Here is an 8,286-nt window from a genome sequence, read left to right as displayed (position 1 = left end):
AGCCCTGAGCACTACCAGGTGTGACCCCAAAAAATAGAAAATAATTAAAAGACTTTTGAAAAAAAAAGAAAGAAATGCACAGATCTTAAATCCCCCCAAAATTTGACAAATGTACATTAATCACCATTGGAATCAACTTACAGAATATTTCCATGTTCCCCAAAAGCCCCTTACTGCCCCATTCCGTTTATCTCTAGTCCCCAAGACAATCAGAACTCTGGATTGTTTTTTTCTACCATAGAGTAGTTTTACCAGTTCTTGATCATTCTGAAAAAGGACAATTAATAATGTTCTCTTTTTGTGTCTATCTTCTTTCATTTAACATGGGTGTTATGTCCTGGGCTAGGCCTCAAAGCATGGCTGGGATTGAAAAAGCAAAAGTAGTGTCGAGGGGGGAAGTTGAGGTCAAGACAATAGTAGAGAAAAGTGGGAAAAGAAAAATAAAAACATAAATTGTATCTGGGGAACAATGAATGTAGCTAGAATATTTCCCATGGGAAATAGTGGAAAAGAAGAATGAAAAGGTAAGTTGGAGACCCTCTGCGCCTAAAGACTTTGATTCCAAAGATGTAACACATTCGGGCATCCAGCGCAGCATCCGAGAGCGATGCACTGGGACACCAAACTGGGCTACAACTCTGTGCTGCCGGGGGTGGATTTTTTTTTCCTCCCCACCCTGTCTTCCTGCACGGAAAGCGTCGGGCTGGCGGCACCCATGTGGCAGGCGCCATCTTCTGTGACTCCAAACCCACAGGTATTCGGATTTTACTTTGGGGGCTCCCAGGAACTCATGGGAAGGGGGCGTAACCGGCATGCCCTCGGCCCAGATAAATCCGGAGCCGCTGAGCGCGAATCGGACCCTCTGCGCCTAAAGACTTTGAATTCAGAGACTTCTTACAGCAATGCACTGGGACTGTGAGCAGGGCTATGTAATTTCTGGCAGAATTTTCCCTGGACTTTATACAGAAATCCAAAACCGCGGGGACGCTGCCGCGTCCGCACAACTTAACATTTATAATTGTCAGCAATGTGAAACGGTTCCATTTGAACAGGTCTGACTTGGGGGGGAAACTCCAAATAATAACAGTAAGTTTTTGTTGAAATATTGAAGGTTTTTAATGTAGCAGCCATCTCTGGACTGTGAACTAAGCAAAAGCCCCACGCTGGCCGACACGGCGTGGCGTACACCATACTATGAGGCGCAGGAAGGGGGATGAGGGGGAAAAAGAAAAAAAAAAGGGGGGGAAAGGAAAAAGAAAAAAAAAGAGAGAGAGAGAGAGTTATGTCAACTATAGTGAGTTTTCTGTTGAATTATGGAATGTAATCAAGGTAAAGAAAAAATGAAGTGAAATTCATTAGTTATACAGTAGGGGGTAGGGGGTGGGGGCGGGGGGTATACTGGGGTTTCTGGTGGTGGAATATGGGCACTGGTGAAGGGATGGGTGTTTGAATATTGTATAACTGACATATAAACCTGAGAACTTTGTAACTTTCCACATGGTGATTTAATAAAAATTTAAAAAAAAAAAAAAAAGGTAAGTTGGAGTCTTGCTCTACAGGGTTTTGTACATTCCACACCAACCAAGGCAGTTGGGCTTTATCATAAGGGCAGTGAGGAACCGTCTAGGATTTCTGAACAGAGAAGTAAACTCAAGAGATCCTGGTTTTGAGAAAAATATATATATATATGTATATATAAACTTAACTTTAGACATATGAGTAGATATATACTTTCTAAAAATGATGTATGGAAGTAAATCATTAATTTAGCCACAGCAAGTTACATAAGAATAGAGTAGACATTCTGAAAGCCAAACTAGTTCATTCATTTGTTTGTACACACATACATTTTTTCCAGAAGCTCTGAACTTTTTTTTATTTTGCTCTTTTGGGCGGCCAGACCTGGAGATGCTCAGGGCTTACTCCTCCTGGCTCTGCACTCAGGAATCACTCCTGGCAGGGCTTGGGGACCATCTGGGGTGTTGGAGATGGAACCTGGATTGACAACAAGCAAGGCAAGCACATTATCTGCTGTACTCTCACTTCGTCCCCAAAGTCTCCTGTATTTTTTTTTACCTCACACAGTCCTGTGTGCTCAGTGATGTTTCTGTCTGTGGAAGACCCCACTTAGGCCACAGCGGTCCTAAGCTACATAGCACAGTCAGATTAGTCAGTGTTACACTGATGTTAGCGAGAAATGCCCTGCAAAGCCCTTCTCAGAATGTATTTCATTCTTATGTGGCACTTGGTTGGAGTCCGTTCATTCACTTACCACCAAAGCGTTTATCAGATACTGGATTCTGACCTACTGGATGGAACCGCTCCGATATAAGTGGTCACTGGCTAAAATATGGTGTTTATTTCAGTGGCCCACTCAGACAGGTCTCCCTTCCCTCTCACTGTGATTCTGTCTCTCCTCTGGTCAAAGGACTGGAAGATGAGTGATCAAGTGGGTCTTCAGGAAACAGGGAGCATTCACATTCGAGGGAGGTAGACTGTGCAGACCCAGACCATGCTCATGGTAAGGGCAGGGCCTCACCAGCAAGGTCTCTGTCATGTTTGTCTGGGAAGCTGCTGCTGCAGCTGATGCTCTAGAGTAACAGAAGACCCACCCGCTCTCAATTTTAGTCCTGCCAGTTAGTGTCAGCAAATCAGTTGGTATCTCTGGGCCTTCATTTCCACATCTGGAAAATGGAAACTATCATCCTGTTTTTCTCTATCATGATAATGATGCCAGCACATTTTTAAATAGTAACATCACTATTTAAAATGTTATAAAACATTTGGCACAATGTTGGGCACTTAGGGCTGCATAAAAGATGACTCTGGTCATTGTCATCTTTGGCCAAAGAAATTCCTCTAGAGCCCATTGTCTCTGTGAAGGGAAATTTGTTACATTTGAATGTTCAAGTGATATTTTACTGTAAGGGGAGAAGTAGGAGAAGTTGTTGAAGCCCATTGTTTTTTCTATTTTCTGTAAATCCTACTACCTCACCCCCCTCTGGGTTCAAATAGGGCCTAAGAATAACTCAGTGGGACTCTGCAGGAAGGGAGAGTCTGTGATGGAGCCAGACTTATTCTTAGGGATAGGACTCCTCCCCACAGGCTGGCATTTGCCTCCTGCTGTGGTGACTCCAATGGCTTGGTGAGCGAGGAAGGGGGTCATAGGTCACTAAACCCAAACCAAAATAAACAAAACCCCCCAAAAGGGAAGAAAATGTTGTATTTCCCTGGTAGGACCCATTTTATAACAGCCCCAGGCTCCTGAGGGAAACAACCCCACCTTACCATAAACTAATCCATTCTGGAGACTCGAAGGGTGACTCTGACCCAAGGCACTAAAGGAAAAAATCCCTGGGTGATGGGTTTAGGGCTGGCCAGTTTTCTAGGTCTGCCCCTTTTGTGATGCAGGCTTTGCTTTCCTTCTTTCCTCGGGCTCCCTTGGGGCTCCAGGCCCCGAACCTTGCAAACACTTTATCTGGCAAAAGGCCACTGGATGGGTTGACATTTGATGAGGACTTCAAAGGCCTGTGCTTTGCAAAATCAGATCCTGGTAGATAAAGATACCTAGCACTAATTCTTTGTTCTCTCTCTCTCTCTCTCTCTCTCTCTCTCTCTCTCTCTCTCTCTGTCTTTTTGTCTTTCTCTCTTTTACACACACACACACACACACACACACACACACACACACACATTTCAAAGCAACAGATCATAAATTGTAGCTGGGCAAACCTTAAGTCTTTCCCAGTTGAAGGAAGTGGAGTTACTGAGCTTGGGACCCTGCATAAAAAGCAGTGGGGCTGAACTGTAAACCCTGTTGTCTTGGCCCTGTGCACCTTCCCACTGTTTGAAATGGTTTTGGAAATGTGCAAAGCACTACAGTGAGTACGTCACATGCGTTTGATCCTCAACAAACATCCTATAAAGAAAAACTTATTATTTTCATTTTAAAGATGAGAACATGAACTAGAGAAATGGGTTATAAGCTTCAAGGTCACAGCTAATAAAAAGCTGAACCAGTATCTGAACCTACGTCTGCCTCAGGACCTGGAGCTTGTACTCATTACCATTAAGTTCACTGAGGCATAATCAGTTTTTAAACAGAGGGCCTTCACTTTCGATAACCCCCCAAACCACCTTTCAGGCTCCAGGGTATCCCCAGAGGGTAGAAAGTATAGAAAGGTAAAACAAAAGGATCCCAAACATATCCCATCCAGATGGGGGATGTGTCTGTGTTGTCACTTTAGTCCAAGGACATCCAAAGGAAATAAACGCCCTATACCAGGTCAGAGGCCCAGTAGCAGTTTACATATATGAGTAAATATGGCCACTGGCTATCGACTCATGTCACTGTCACCTGCCTATAAAGAGTTACCTTCCTGGAGGTTTCTCCGGGGCCTGTCAAGGGGTAATACTGGGGATGTCTGCACATGACATAGGAGGCCACAAATGACTGGGTTTATTGTGAAAGGGGAGAGGGCTGACACGGGAGGAAGCCTCTCTTTCGGGAGCACTAACAATCGAGGCAATTGAGCCGTGACTCAAATTTTCAAGGAGCCTGGGCAGAGAGAAACACTCATGCTTACATCCCCTGGGAAGCTGAGTGAACACATGGTGACTAACCTCCATTACCAAGCACATCTGCCTGGGGCTAGGTGCCCTGGGTGGAGATGCAAAGAAACGAATCACACAAAAACTCACGGTTTCACCAGGGATCCTGATGTGCCCACCCCTATTGATAACACCATTCACACTCTCAGGACTCACTCACGAGAATGGGGCTGTCAACTTTGCAAGTGTTTTCTCATCGAATCTTTGCAAAACCACACACATACATAGGTGCTATGTATGTCCATTTTAAAGATGAAGAAACTGAGGCTCAGAGAGATCAAAGAATTGCCCAAGGTGACAACAGTAAGTGGTAAGCCAGCACTGGAACTGGAGTAGCCTGTCACCTCTGGAATCCAAGCTGTTAACACGATGTGCTCTCCATCATGCATGTGTGCATGCCTGATGTTCTTTTGTGTTCTTTGGTACCAATTCCTGTATACTAGAAGGAGAGATTAGAGAACTTAAAAAAAATTTTTTTTATTGCTTTTTTTTATTGCTTTTTTTTTCACATCCAGCAATGCTCAGGGGTTGCTACTGGCTCTGCACTCAGGAATTACTCCTGGCAGTACTTGGAGGACCATATGGGATGCTGGGGATCGAACCCAGTTTAGCCGCATGCAAGGCAAACACGCTACCCGATGTACTATTGCTCCGGCCCCAAGATTAGAGAACTTTTATGGAGTCCTACACACATGAGCATCTATGCTATCAAAGCAGATTTTGCACAAATCTGGTTGTTGATAAGAGAAAGGAGGAGGAGCTGGAGAGATAGTACAAGCACACAAGCACTAGGGCGTGCTTGCCTTGCTGGCAGCCGACCCAGGTTTGATCCCTGGCACCCCACATGACCCTTTGAGCCCTGCCAGGAATGATCCCTGAGTTAAATCCCTCAGCATTTAACTGAGTTAAATGCTTAAAGAAATGAGAGTCACATTATGATTTTAATAATTAATTGTGATTTTAATAATTAAATAATTAATTAGTGAGTGAAGAAATGTTCATTCTGTAGATAGCTAAGTCTTGATATGGATGTTTCAGAGCAAACAGAGTGGAACATGGCAATAGCAGAAATACATAAATGAATCCAATCTGGGAGGAAAATCTGGCTGAAAGGGTCAATGGGAGCAAGAGAGGTGGTGAGCTGCCTTTTTGAGGAACTGCTACAGGGGCCTGATGTCATGCTTAGGTCCCTCCAGGACACAGTTCCTAAGCCCTTCTCCTTTACTGCTTGACTCCCTGTCTCCAGACTGGAGGCCTTAAAAATCTCTCCGCAGCCCAGTTTTGGCTTCAGAAAAGCCCCACCTAGGACTGGAGTGATAGTACAACCAGTAGAGTGTGTGGCTTGCAACACGGATCAAGGTCAGCCCAGGTTCAATCCCCGGCACCACATATGGTCCCCCGAACACCCCAGGGGTAATCCCTGAGCACAGAGTCAGGAGTAACCTCTGAACACAGCCAGGTGTGGCCCCAAACCAAAAACCAAACCAAAACAAAAAGCCTCACCTAAAGACCAAGGCTCAAGGTCAAGCCTTTAGCCTCTGACATAGGTCTGGTCTCATATCTCTATGCTCGAGAAGGTGTCGGCCCAGGAAATCCCTCCCGCCCCCACTTTTCCAGGGAGATCAAAACTAAATAAATACCAAGAGCAGCCTTTGAAGGAAAAAAGACTTAAGATATAGAAGGCCCCTATGGGTTAATTGTGCCTACTGGAATATCTCTGAGCCTGAGGCAGGCCCTGCCCTGCCCAGCCCAGCTCACCCTGCCTCAACCCTTCACACCTGAGCAGGTAGTCCTGACTTCTGCCACTCTCTTCTGTTCAACCTGGGTTATACCTTGACCCTCTGTTTTCAAGCCAGTCCTCAGGCATTTTCCCTGGTAGTTCCTCCAGGAAACCCTTCAAAGGTCCAGACTGACACCTGCGCACAGATGAGAGGGAGAGATACTTTTTCTGCACTTATCATTGCAGTGGTGGTGGGATTTAATAGATCTTTCTTAGTGATGTGTGTGCTTTGGGACAAGGCAATAACTTGCTGAATGGCCCTTTTCAGATCCAGGCTGGTGATGGGTGCTGCCATAGTTGGGTTGCTGGGCCCATGAAGTCCAGGTTCTTGGAGAGCAGAGCCCCGGGGCTGAGCCAGCTCTCTCCTTCCAGGATGGAGGCTGCAGTTTCCTCGGCCACTTCCTTCACCCATTGCCTCCTGTCCCTACTGTTCTGTTCACAGAGAAGGACTCTCCACATGGCACTCTGGCTCCCCTAAAAGTGATCAGAGTCATCTTCGTTGGTTTTTGGATTTTGGTGCTAGAAATGGAACCCAGGAACCCACAGATGCAAAGCATGTGATGGTGATGTAGCTCTGACCTGACTTGTTACTTTTTTTTTCTTTTTGGGTCACACGTGGTGATGCACAGGGGTCACTCCTGGCTCTGCACTCAGGAATTACCCCTGGCAGTGCTCAGGGGACCATATGGGATGCTGGGAATCGAACCCGGGTCAGCCGCGTGCAAGGCAAACGCCCTACTCACTGTGCTATATCACTCCAGCCCCATGACTTGTTACTTTTTAATAATAGTTGTTATTTTTTACTTTCAGAAAAATTAAGTTAATAAATAAACAACAAAAACAAAAAGGTAATTACTCTAATGCCGTTGACTAGGATATTGTCTGGTGTGTTTTTTTCCTGTTCATCATTCAGACAAATAAGCTTTTATTTTTTTATTGTTTTAGGACCAGTGGCACTTACATTTCTTTCTAGAGGTTCTTTGAACAGGAGGAGTCATTATGGGTTCTATAGTTGTCCCTGAAAACCCCTCTGAAAGAACAGATAGAAAGTCTCTGGGTTACTCCTAGCTCTGAACTCAGGGATCACTCCGGAGACCATACAAGATGCTGGGATGGAATGAGTTTGGCCCGAGTTCAAGGCAACATCTAACAGGCTGTTATATCTCTCCAGTCCCCACAAATGATTTTCTAAAATATGGATGTATTAGTTTAGCAAAGGTAGAGTAAGCAGAAGGTTAGAAAGAAGGGAAATAGTTCCAGGCTCAAGACCCAATTCAGAGACAATCCCAGAAATAATCTTGCAGAGTAAGCTTCACTCCAAATCCTCACTCTTTCTTATTTGTAAAATATGGATAATAGTACTTACCTTAGAGGGTTGTTGTGGGGATTAAATGAGATTAATAAACCCAGTGCCTAGCATGGTAATATGTACTCACAAATGCCAACTATTTTTCCGTAAGCTCAATGAAAAACTTTTGTGATACTAAAGGGCCTTCTCTAGAATCCTTTTAAACTGTAGCTGAAAGTTGGGGATGTTACTCAGTTGCCTAGCATATGAGACCTTGAGTTCAATCCTTGGCACATGAAAACAAAACAAAACAAAACAAAACTGTTGCTCAGTATGAAACCACATCCGGGTATATTTATTTCACTAAGCTTCTGCTGAAGGGTATTTATATTAATTCTAATTTTTCAGAATTATAACAGTGCTCTGATGCATATCCTTGGAGATAACTCTGTGCATACAGAGATTATTTGCTTAGACATAATTTCACTATGAGTGAAATTGCTACATCAAAGGATAAAGTAAAATATAAAGCCAAGGTTTGGACTGATTCACACTCCCTCCAGCAAGGAGCCTGTTTTCCCTCACCTTGGCCAACACTGGGACTTCG

Source organism: Sorex araneus, chromosome 5, assembly GCF_027595985.1.
Source record: "Sorex araneus isolate mSorAra2 chromosome 5, mSorAra2.pri, whole genome shotgun sequence".
In the NCBI taxonomy this organism is placed as follows: domain Eukaryota; kingdom Metazoa; phylum Chordata; class Mammalia; order Eulipotyphla; family Soricidae; genus Sorex; species Sorex araneus.
Note: the sequence above shows the minus strand (reverse complement) of the source record.